Consider the following 11,740-nt stretch of genomic DNA (forward strand, 5'->3'; position numbering starts at 1 on the left):
GCACAATTAGTGGCCTGGCAAGTTTACAGACATTACTCAGTAAGCCCCCCCATGAGCTCCCTGAATGCATTGATGGGGGCTTTGTAGCAAACGGTAGCTTTTTATACATCTTAGTGGCAATGAAAATAGAGCAAGTGCAGTTGATTGACGGAACTGAGTAGAGCCCATTTATCCATCCGCAAGCTTTTGTTGGAGAGGGGAGGTGAAAACGTCTTTAGCGCTCCGTGGTCTCTGCTCCTCGTGGACACCCCCGCCATCTTTCTCTCTCGTCTGAAAAGTGCTTTGGCTCTGGCACAGGGAGGTCAGTGGGAGAAACCAAGTGAAGGTCAACCTTTTTCTTTCTCCCTTATTTTTTGTTCGTCATGGTTAGTGGCTGAATTTTTAAAAAGATCCAAAAGCATGAAGTGGGCAACTTGAGTATTCTAATTTGCATATTCATGTCAAACCTGTGTTGCCAGCGCTCAGTCATTTCAAAGGCTGTTGCCAAGGGCCCAGCTTTGAAGGGCCTCTGCATGTAGGGGGGCACCTGTTCTCAAAATGAGAACACCCCACTGCTTCCCTTCTTTCCGCTGTGCTCTGGGCTTCCCCCAGTGGAATGAATGGCAGCTTCTCCAAGTGGCTGACTTCACCCATCCATGCTCCTTTCTCCATGAAGGCATTTAAGCACAGTGAGCTGTGGGCACAGGACTTTGGGGATGGGGGTGATTTTTCTTTTATGCCTGTGTTTTTAATCACTTGCTTGTTCTTTTAAAAACTACATTTATTCGGGGCGCCTGGGTGGCTCAGATGGTTAAGCGTCTGCCTTCGGCTCAGGTCATGATCCCAGCGTCCTGGGATCGAGCCCCACGTCGGGCTTCCTGCTCAGTGGGGAGCCTGCTTCTCCCTCTCCCTCTGCCTCTCTCCCTGCTCATGCTCTCTCCCTTTCTCTCTCTCTCTCTCTCTGTATCTCTGTGTCTCAAATGAATTAAAAAAAAAAAAACTACATTTATTCATTGATTGATTGTGTTTGGTGTTATTCTGGGTTATGCTAGGGGCTAGTGAGAGCGGGGAGCACGATGGTTTGCCATCAGACCCAGGGACCTGCTCTTTGTGTTCTCATAGCAATAAACAAGCAATGCCAGATTGAGATGGTCTGAAAGGAAGAATTCTAGGGTAAGAAAAAGCTATTAAAGAAATGAGTTTGTTTCGAAGCATGGTAGATTTCGATCCGTTAGAAGTGATAACTTCTTAGGGGCAGAGGGACAGACTGTGGTCCTTCCCAGTCAGAGCAAACTGGAATGGCAGGATGCTGCCTGGAATCCCAGGGGTTTTATGAGCATCAGGTGCCCCCTAGCGTCCAAATGGCACCACTGGGTTTGCATGCTTTAATCTTGACAAAAATGGAGCACAGGTGAGAGAGTGAGGAGGGGGAATCTCACTCCTTTTCCATTTGTTCCCTGGGGCCTGGGGTGTTGCAGGGAAGGAATAGGGGAAGGGAGGGGACCAGCTTCAGGAAGCAGCCGTGTCTTGTCCCCAGACCATTCGGAGAAAGGGCTGATCTCGTCTAGGGCTTCCTTACCAAGTATGACCAAGAGAAGAACAGGTCCATGCAGAGAAAAGAGGCTGGATTTGGGAATTAAAGACACTAGAGCTCAACTCCTAATTTAACCACTAACGAACAGTGTGACCTTGGACTAAGTGCTTAATCTTTTTGATGGTGACACCTTCTACGTGGTGGCAGGATTAAGTGTATTTCAGCATTAGGAGGAGAATGAGACAAGTATGAGAGGTACATGCTGCCTCTCAGGAAACCCTGACCCCCTTCGTGTCTTGCCTGTCCCTCCTCCCCAGTTTGAAACAGCTTCCCAGATCCAATTCACTTGACACACAGGTAGATGGGCTGGCTTTATTAATATGCTATTTCTATCTATAAAAATACTATAAGGGCTTGTGGGTTTTTTTGTTTTTTGTTTTTTTAGTTTTAATTGATTTTGAAAAGTAAATCTTTAAACTTGGCCTTAAAAGAGCTCGAGCAACCATTTCCTGGTGAGATGTAGCCATTTGCTCTTTGGCAATTATTTTTTTAAATTTCATTTTATTATGTTATGTTAATCACATACATTACATCATTAGTTTTCGATGCAGTGTTCCATGATTCATTGGTTGTGTGCCCTCTTTAATACCACTGAGCGTTCAAGCTTGCGCCACCTGCTGGCCAAATGAGGTGATCCACCATTGGGCTGCCAGGCAGTCGCTGGTGGGGGACCTCCCCTGAGCGAGAATTCTCCTCTTCCTGACAGCGAGCTTCTGGCTTCATTAAAAGTCGTAAATACATTTTCCTAGCGATTCACTCCAGTGTAATATCAAAATATTTTCCTAACAAATCTTGAATCTTCTTAGCTTCTAATTTTCTTTTATCTTTGCTTGGGGGAGCTTTTTTTTTTTTTTTTAAATTACAGAGGAGTTTGGATTAATTAGAAAACACTCTCTTGCTTTCCATTTTTAGTAGGGAGGAAGAAAAGAAGGGTACCTAGGCTACCTACCCTAGCCTAGGTAGCATTGGAAAATGTGAAAATATTTTACAGGCTAAATTCTCTTACCGTAGACTTAAGTCCTACTCCCCTAGAAGAAAGGGGAATAAATTAGAACACACGAATGTCATTCTGAAAACTTGCCTTGTGTGTGAGGGAAGGGGCAGGAGGAATGGAGACATCCATAAGTCATCCATAAGTGTCAAATGAACCAGGATTGAGTTCCACATCAGTCAGGTCAGGGGGGAAAGTGTGTGTGTGTGTCCTTGGGCATGACACTCAAATCTTTGGTTTTCTCATCTGTAAAATGATTCATCAGAATAGCACCTGCTGTAAGGTTGTTGAGAAGATTATATCAGATAATGCATTGTAGCACACATTCACATAAAAATGTTCAATACATGGTATGACTTTCTACAATTACTCATTCACTTTCTTTCTGCACTAACTTGTTTTGGGTTCATAATGTACCTTTTTCAAGCTTCCTTGGCAACTTACAGAAGGAACAGGTGGTCTTACTTCACTTCCTGCTGAAATGGAAGAGCAGTTGCTACTTTAACCATCTAGGGATGAAATGTAGAGGGAGATCTTATGCAATCCTGCAACAGGACATTTTGCCAGCCCTCGACTTGGCTCTGAAAACAGAAGACACTCAGGAAATGCTCGTCACCTAACTTAGAGCCAAATACAATGCTAACCACTAGGAAATAGGCTGGTACTTACACATGCAGGCATCCTCAGACATAGCCTCTTGTCAGCACACTGCTTCTGGGAGCTGAGGGGCCATCCCAAGTGGAGCCCCCCGATTTGTTCTTAGTTTTGGGTTTAAATGGAGACACTTGTACCAAAGAGCCATAAGTCAGGTCCCCCAAATGGTGTTTCTGTTGTCATCCCCAGGCTGCTTTGTCACCTGAAGAAGGACCTGCACCTCCCAATTATGTCACACCCATTTCTTTTTTTTATTCCACAGTACCCCTTGTCACAGTGTTTGGGTTGAATGTCAAGTTCAAAACCCAACCACAATATTTCCTGCAGTTTCCACTGCATTTCATTACACAGTGCTAAAAAAGTTCAAGGGGGAAATGCTGTGTCATTATCTAGGAGAAGAGCAATGGTTTCAGCTAATTTATGGTGGCACAAAAAATATCAGACCTAAATTCACCAAAGATTTTGTATAAGAACCTGTTCTCACATCAAGATGATTGTGATGGTAATTTTTGATGGTAGTTTTCATAGTTCAAAACTCCATATGGAAGACCAAGTGAATCTACTTCACTCATAAAAGGTAAGACTTCTCATTGCTCTGGCTTAGATGTTCTAAAAATGTATACGCAGGGAGCAAGATGGACCCTTAGCAGCATCTGTTGCTGGTGGCTGCCTCTAGGAGAGGCTGTCCAAAGTGGGAGCAGGTTGTCCTGACTGCTGCCCCCTAGCTCCAGATGCTACCTGAGTTAGTGTCCTAATATCCTACCTGAGCTCTACTTTTGTGGGATGATGATGGTGGAGTTCTTAGAACTCTATAGGTTACTCTCTGGGATCAGTCTTCCTTCTCTTATCTTTCTCACAAAAGAAGAAACCCATGTCTTATCTGAGCCTTGCTCTATTGGGAAAACGACGGATAATCTTGTTGCAGTCTCCCTATCTTTCAGGGCTTCTGTTCCTTTTTTTTAAATTAGAAGATGAGTCAGAGATCTGAAGGGCCTTGCAACTCTGCTACTCCAATTCTAACACATGTCAAGTAGCTGGCGTCTTTGTCAGGCCAGTCCTCCATCTTTGTCACAGTACCTCAGGCAGGCAGAGTGGGTATTGAGAAAATGGTGACCAAAGGACGTTTTGTGTGACAGTTTTTCTCTCCCACAGGTCTTGGTTCTTTTCCCTTTCATCATTCTGAGTGCTCCGCTGTGAATCCAATCCCTTCTTATCACACTCAACTTAAAAAACGAGGAAGAACAAAACTCAGAATATTGCTCTTGTCCTTGTCTTTGGCCAATGCATTCAAATAACAGGCCAAGATGGGGCTGACCCATAGCTAAGTTCTGCCATGAACATCTCAGCTAATTTGAGAAGGTGCCAACAAAATAAACAATAACGACAGCTAACATTTATGGAGCACTGTGCTAAGCTTTGACATGCATTCACTAATTTAATTCTTGTAACTTTCTGAGGTAGGTATTCTTGTTATCCCCAGTCTATAGGCGAGAAAACTAGGGTTTAGAGCCACTAAAACCAGTGCTAAGGGCAGAGCTGGGTTGTGACTCCAGCAGTTTGATCCAAGAGTCTTTATTCTTAACCACATGTGAAGCACTTCTAGGCAGATTTATCACAGTTTTTTAAAGGTGTTCATCTGGGAAAGATGCTTAGAATCAAGAAGGTGGACTAGATGAGCTCATTAGGATTGCTTTACTCCATGATTTTGCCCAAACAATGCCATGTTAATACCATCATATGGTTCTGTAACAAAGTAGCCACAAACTGGCTTAACAACAGAAATTTATTGTCTCCCAGTTCTGGAGGCTAGAATTTGGAAATCAAGATGCTGGCAGGGTTGGTTCCTCCCGATGGCTGTGAGGGAGGGCTCTGGTCCAGGCTTCTCTCCTTGGCTTGTAGATGCTGTCTTCTTCCCATGTCTCTTCACATTGCCTTCCCTCAAGGTGTGCTTGTCTCTGTGTCTAAATTTCCCTTTTCATCAGGACACCAGTCATACTGGATTAAGGCCTAACTTAATGACCTCACTTTAGCTTGATCACCTCTGTAAAGACCCTATCTCCAGATAAGGTCACATTCTGAGGTACTTGGGCTCCAGCATATCTATTTTTGTGGGGGGACAAAATTTAATCCATGACAGCTCCTCTCTGTCATTTCAAAGTAATGACCAGCATGGTAACTCCATTTCCCCACAGCAGGGAAGTGGTTTACTTTTGGAGGGTTAGCTTTTGGAATCAAACAGGGCAACTTCGTTAATGCCTCATCTGTGACGTTTAGCCAATAGTCAAGTAAGTAGATCTCTGGGTACTCATCCACAAAAATAGAAAGGACAGGTTTAAGAAATAAATAAAGGAAAAGGTTTCAGTCAGTGGCTAACTTTTAGAAGCCCTTGACTGTTGATGATGTGTAACAGACTCTCAGTGAATCAAACACCATTCAGGAGTCAGATATCCCCCAAAAGAGGATGCAGTGTTTTTTAATTGGTTTCCTAAAAGAGTTAATTACCCTCTCATAGAGGAGCTGCTTACCTTCAGAATCACTTATTAATGCATTGGAGATTCCACTTGTAACCACTAGTGTTGATAAATAGCATTATGCTTTTAAGAACTGCTTATACTCAATGCAATTATCTCCTTTCTTATTTTATCCAGGGTAAGGATCATTGCTACACTAAATTAGAGAGGAAACAAGGGTGTAGGAAATGCAAATTTTAAGATACATTTAATGAAAGAATGACAGCACCATGATTTAATGACTTTATACACTGGTTAAGTCAAGGGCTGAAGAAGTAAAATGATGGAATCACAGCTGTGTATTGCCTCAGGCTGGGCCAGATTTAAAAAGGAAACTGTGAGCATTTGTTTTATATATTGCTACTTTTTCGTTCATTGAAATTTGAGCATATTATTGAGAAAAGTAGAAAAAATCTGTAGAGTCTAACACTGCTACCATTTGTGTAAGAATGAGTGCAAGGAGGATATCTATGTATTAATACTTATCTACATGTCCCAGGAAAGATACACAAGAAGCTCCCGGCTAGGGACTAGAGGTCTAGTGGGAGGAAAATGATGTTCTCACTATACAGTCTTTGCAGAGCTTTATTTATTTAAACCATATCCATTTTTAAAAGTCAGTCCATGTTTCAGATAACTGCACACACACAACTAAACTAGTCAAGGACACACAGGCTCCAAGCTCCTTCCAGCCTCCCCTTCCCTGTGCTGGCCCTGGGGCTGCCTCTAGGCACCATCTGGAGTGTAGTCTAAGTTCATCTGGAAGTCTATAAATGTGGCTTTGAGCACCTGTCTCCTTTGTCCTTGTAAGCCTAAGGTGAGCTTTCAAGGTTTGAAGAAATGACGTTGCAGACCTTATGAGAAGTGGGGTGAGAGGCTTTTGGCTTGTTGCTCTGTCAGGCTTTAGGGACTGGAAGTTCTTAGCTGTCCATGCACTTGTATGTGTCATATCTGAGGAAAACCCTTTGTCCCAATCATAGAATCTTAAGTGTGTGAGAGTCTTGAAATGTCAAGCAAGTCAGCCACCGTGGCCCTTCTTGAATCCTTTCTCCAGCAACTCCATCCCAATGGTTGTCCTTCCTGTGATTGTCTACCATCCATACTTGCTCTTCATCAAGCTCTCTTTGGCAAAAAACTCCTCCTTTATATGGTGTTGGACTTGAACTCTACATAACTTCCACCCATGACCCTGACCCTACTATTCTATGCCTACTGGAATGAGTTTAATTTCTGTTTCACAGGGAGCATCCTTCAAGTGGCTGCCCTGTCTCTTATTTCTTCTTTCAAGTAACTCCAGAGTCTTCAGCTCTCCTTCCTCTAAGCTGATCTTCATATAACCTTGATCTTCTGGCCACCCTCTTTGGAATGTCTGTGACTATAAAAGACTGGGGTTCCCAACAGTGAAGGCAATATTTTCCCAGTGCTCTGAGCCGCTGAGAGTATACATAGCTATCATCAACCTTCCTCTGTATGTTGTAAATTTAAAATTTAAACCAAGATCAAAGCATCATTTACTTATTTTTTCCCTGCGGGAGTGGCGGGTGGGGGTGAGCAGTTACGTCATACCATTACATCACACTGTTGACTTGCTTTGAGCTGACTATTGCATAAAACTCCTCAGTATTTCCACGACATGGCTCTGAATGCCATGCTTGCTTTTTTTTGGAACCAGAGCAGAGCCCTGCATCTTTCCCTATATCATTTCCTCTTATTAGCCCATGGTTAGAACTCAGATTTTAAACCCAGATTCTACCTTCTTAGGTATTCCTCTGGTGGGTTAACAAACCTGCCTCTGTGTCTTCATCTAAATCAATGATAAAAGCGCTGCTCTGGGGGACAGAACTCAGATCAGATTCAGTTCTACTTTGGAAGTGAAAGAGTGGCTAGTGTGGGGAGGGAGCCCACACAAGACTTGAGTACTTGGAGAGTTTCCTGACCAGGTACTTACGTTTTTTTCATTCAGAATGAGCACTGGAATTTGTAAAATATGGAGATAATCGTTTGTATTTTTGCTCATAAAGAAAAGCCCTGTTTCTAGAAAGGAGTTAGCAGCTAGGGGTGGAGAGCATGTAGAAGAATGACAAGAGCCTGCAGACCCTTGCCAACCATTTCTCTCAAGGCTTCAAGGACAGAGAGAAGGGGCCTAGGGATCACTGGCCAGGAGGTTTGTCTTATGCCTTCCGCACTCAGAGTTTTAAGAGTTTTTCATTTAAGATGGTTGCAGAGTTCCAGGAAGAACTTTAAGTAAGCATTTTAAGTTTTAAAATCCACTAACTTTTCTTTCCTTCCTTCATTTTTTCCCTTGGGAACTTGTATTTTAGGGACTTAGGGAGAATTTAGGAATCATAGATTATTAGAGTTGAGGGAATCTTGGCTATTAGGCTCCTCATTTGTGAAACGGGACAGTAAAAGTGCGTGTTGTGTAAAAGTTGTAAAGACTGCATGAGAAAATGCATGGACAGTACTCTGAGTGGATGCTGGCTCATTTTAAAGGTTTAGTGAACATGAACTGTTATTATCATGATGGTTGCCGAACCAGCAGCCCTTTCTCCCCTCTCTTCTCTCCACTGACAGATTTTGGCTCAAAAATAATAAAGAACATTCTATTAACTAGAGCTAATCAATAAGGTAATTAGGAGGTGGTGACTTTATCATTCTTCAGAGCTATTGGAGCAGAAACTTGTCATACTGGGAATGTCATTAGTGGAAACATCTTTTGAGACATACTAGGCTGCATGTCCTCTTCCAGCCAAGTTGGAATGTCTGGCTACCTACAGTATTATCTTGGATTGCAGTGTGTTAGCATGAGGGGGCCCTGACCCCAGTCAGCTAATATCCCCTCCTTTCTCTCATTAATATCTCCAGGGCTAGCACTAGCCACAGTGATTAGGACAGTCCACCCCATTACCTCCCAGTGGCACTTCCAGCATCACTTCTCTGCATTGGCAAATACAGCCATAGGGAAACAGAGTATTTGTGGGATCCTGGTCTTATGTTCTTTTTCCTTTTTTTGATTTTAAAAGCTAAAAGATTCAAAGAGTTGGTCTTGGGTCAAGACAGATGATCTAAGGCCTTTATTGAGATTAGCAAAAGCTGATTACATATAAATTCTTGAAACAACTAACAATAATATTAACAATAAATAAATAAAATCAATAACAACAAAAAAGAAAAAAAAAGGAAAGAAAGAAAATCTAGACAGTTAGAAAACTTCAAGGACCTGAAAAATGGTGTATAAGTTCTTCTGTTACTTTATTGTGAGAAAAAAATTAAAATTAGAAGAGAGGAAAACAAAAAAGAGTCTACATAAGCTCAGAATTAGGCATTATTCTTATGCATAATATTATTGCCTAGGCAAGACTCATGTTAGATTAATTTAGTAAAGTTTTTTTTACAGGCCCAGTATTGAAGTTTAGGAAAGTACTCTGTAAGACTCCATTTCTACAGAGTGGAGCTCAGTGGTTCTGAGTGTGAGCTCTGGTGTCAGACAGTCCAGGTTTGAATCCTGGCCCATACTTATCAGCAGTATGAGCTTGGGCAAATTGCCCACCTCCCTGTGACTTTATTTCTCCATCTCTAAAAAAACATATCTAATATCCAAAATATATAAAAACTTCTTCACCTCAATAACAAAAAACAAGTAACCTGATTAAAAAATGGGCAAAGGCCTTGAATAGACATTTTTTTCAAAGAAGATACCCAAATAGCCAACAGGTAAATGAAAAGATGTTTGACATCACTAATCACTGATGATCAAATAATGCAAATCAAAATTACAGTGAGGTATCAACTTATACTTGTTAGGATGGCGATTATCAAGAAAGCAAAAGGTAAGCATTGGTGAGGATGTGGAGAAATTGAAACCCTTGTGCACTGTTAGGAATATGAAATGGAGCAGCTGCTATGGAAAACAGCATGGAGGGTCCTCAAAAAATTAAAAAAAGAACTATCATATGATCCAACAATCTCACTTCTGGGTATTTATCTAAAAGAATTAAAATCAGGATCTCAAAGAGTTACTTGCACTCCCATATTCATTGCAGCACTATTCACCATAGCCCAGAATTGTTGGAATCTAAATGTCTACCAACAGATAAACCAACAAAGAAAAGGTGGTATAAACCTACAGTGGAATATGATTTAGCCTTAAAAAGAAGGTAATCTTTCCATATGTGACAACATGGATGAAGCTGGGTACCTTATGCTAAGTCAAGTAAACCAGTCACAGAAGGATAAATACTGCATGATTCCACTTACATGAGGTATATAAAATAATCAAACTCATAGAAGCAGAGAATAGAATGGTGGTTTCCAGGGACTGGGGGCAGGGGAAATGGGGAGTTGCTGTTCAACCAGTATAAAATTTCATTTATGCAAAATGATTAGTTTCTAGAGATCTGCTATGCAACATTGTGACTACACTTCACAATACTGTATTGTACACTTCATTTAAGAGAATGGATCCCCTATTAAGTGTTCTTACCACATTAAAAACAAATAAATGAAACAGCAGTAACAGCAACAAAACATGCCTGAGATATGGTTAGGGTTAGATGAAATCATTTGTGCGATATCCAAATGCATTAAGAATCTGACGCATACTACGTATTAAATAACCATTGATAATATTTTCTTACTATACCTGTGGGAAGCCAGATTGCTTGGATTACTGATCCATAACCAGACACCACCATTCATCGGGAGGCCTCATACTCGAGTTCCAGCTGCCATATCTAAGAGGAGAAAACCGACCCAGATGGCTGAGAGTAATTAGCAGCCCCCACGCACTCCCCAGCATAGGACTGAATGGTTTTCACCCAGGGCTTATGCTATGTATCTGTAGTGGAAACCCTTTCCGTGTCCAGTTTCTCAAAAGGGACTGAAATGGAACTGTTCAGGGCAGTTGCTGGTTGTAGAACGTGACAGAATGCTATGTTGCCTTGCCTGACCTATTTCAGGCCAGAATGCTATTTATTTCTAGGGACTAATCAGGCAAGAGCTGTGATCTGGTTCTTTCTCAGGCAGGTGCTGTGTGCAAAAGAGCTTGGAGATTCAGCTAAACTAGAATCTGCACTAGAGCCCTGGCTATTTTAGTGCCTCATATATATAGTAGGATGGAAATTATTCATATTTTCTTTTTGAAAATGAGTCACAGAGTTGAGAAAGAATGTCAGTATTATGAATATTAGCAGAATTGTCTTATTTTTTAACAGGCAAAAATTCATGAAACTGGTGACCAGCATTGTCCTTATAAACTGTGGCTTAGATTAGATTGTTACAAATAATTTCTATATAATAAAAGGCTTTCCATTTTGAGACTGTTTAGCTATTTCCTCCATACTGATGGGACTCTGATCTCTCACATTCCTGAGAATTATGGGGATTAATAGAGAATAAAGCCAAAATTGGTCATTTTTCTTAGAAGCTCCAGGCTATTTTCTTTATTAGATATTGGCTGGGTTGCCCAAGGAAGTTATGGGTTTCTGGAAAGGTATATTTGTATTATATTATATTATATTATATTATATTATATTATATTATATTATTATTTTAAAAAAATTTTTAAAAAGATTTTTTATTTATTTGAGAGAGAGAGAATGAGAGCGAGAGACAGAAAACACAAGAGGGGGGAGGGTCAGAGGGAGAAGCCGGCTCCCTGCTGAGCAGGGAGCCTGATGTGGGACTCAATCCTGGGACTCCAGGATCATGACCTTAGCTGAAGGCAGTTGCTTAACCAACTGAGCCACACAGGCGCCCCTTTATTTTATTTTATTTTATTTTTTAGAGGAGGGGAGGGGCAGAGAGAGAATTTTAAGCAGGCTCCACGCCCAGCACAGAGCCCGACCTCATAAGCCTGAGATCATAACCTGAGCTGAAATAAAGAGTCAGGCACTTAACCAGTTGGGCCACCCAAGCACCCCAGGAGAAATTTTAACTTGAAGTGGTTCTCTTTAGCCTGTATGGCTTGGCCATATCATCCTACAGGCAGAGAAGTGGATGAAATGATTCCTG

At 41.5% G+C, this 11,740-nt stretch overlaps 1 long non-coding RNA gene across 1 annotated transcript in view; it reads left to right on the forward strand.

The window, feature by feature from the left end:
* The first annotated feature begins 3,658 nt into the window (after positions 1–3,658).
* Positions 3,659–11,740, forward strand: part of LOC145720532 (uncharacterized) — a 47,871-nt gene continuing 39,789 nt past the window's right edge. The window contains exon 1 of the long non-coding RNA XR_014143565.1: positions 3,659–3,795. This is a non-coding gene — a long non-coding RNA (uncharacterized LOC145720532). The remainder of the gene's footprint in view (positions 3,796–11,740) is intronic.

The sequence above is a fragment of the Leptonychotes weddellii genome, chromosome 3 (assembly GCF_054177405.1).
Source record: "Leptonychotes weddellii isolate Sample4059 chromosome 3, ASM5417740v2, whole genome shotgun sequence".
Classification (NCBI taxonomy): Eukaryota; Metazoa; Chordata; class Mammalia; order Carnivora; family Phocidae; genus Leptonychotes; species Leptonychotes weddellii.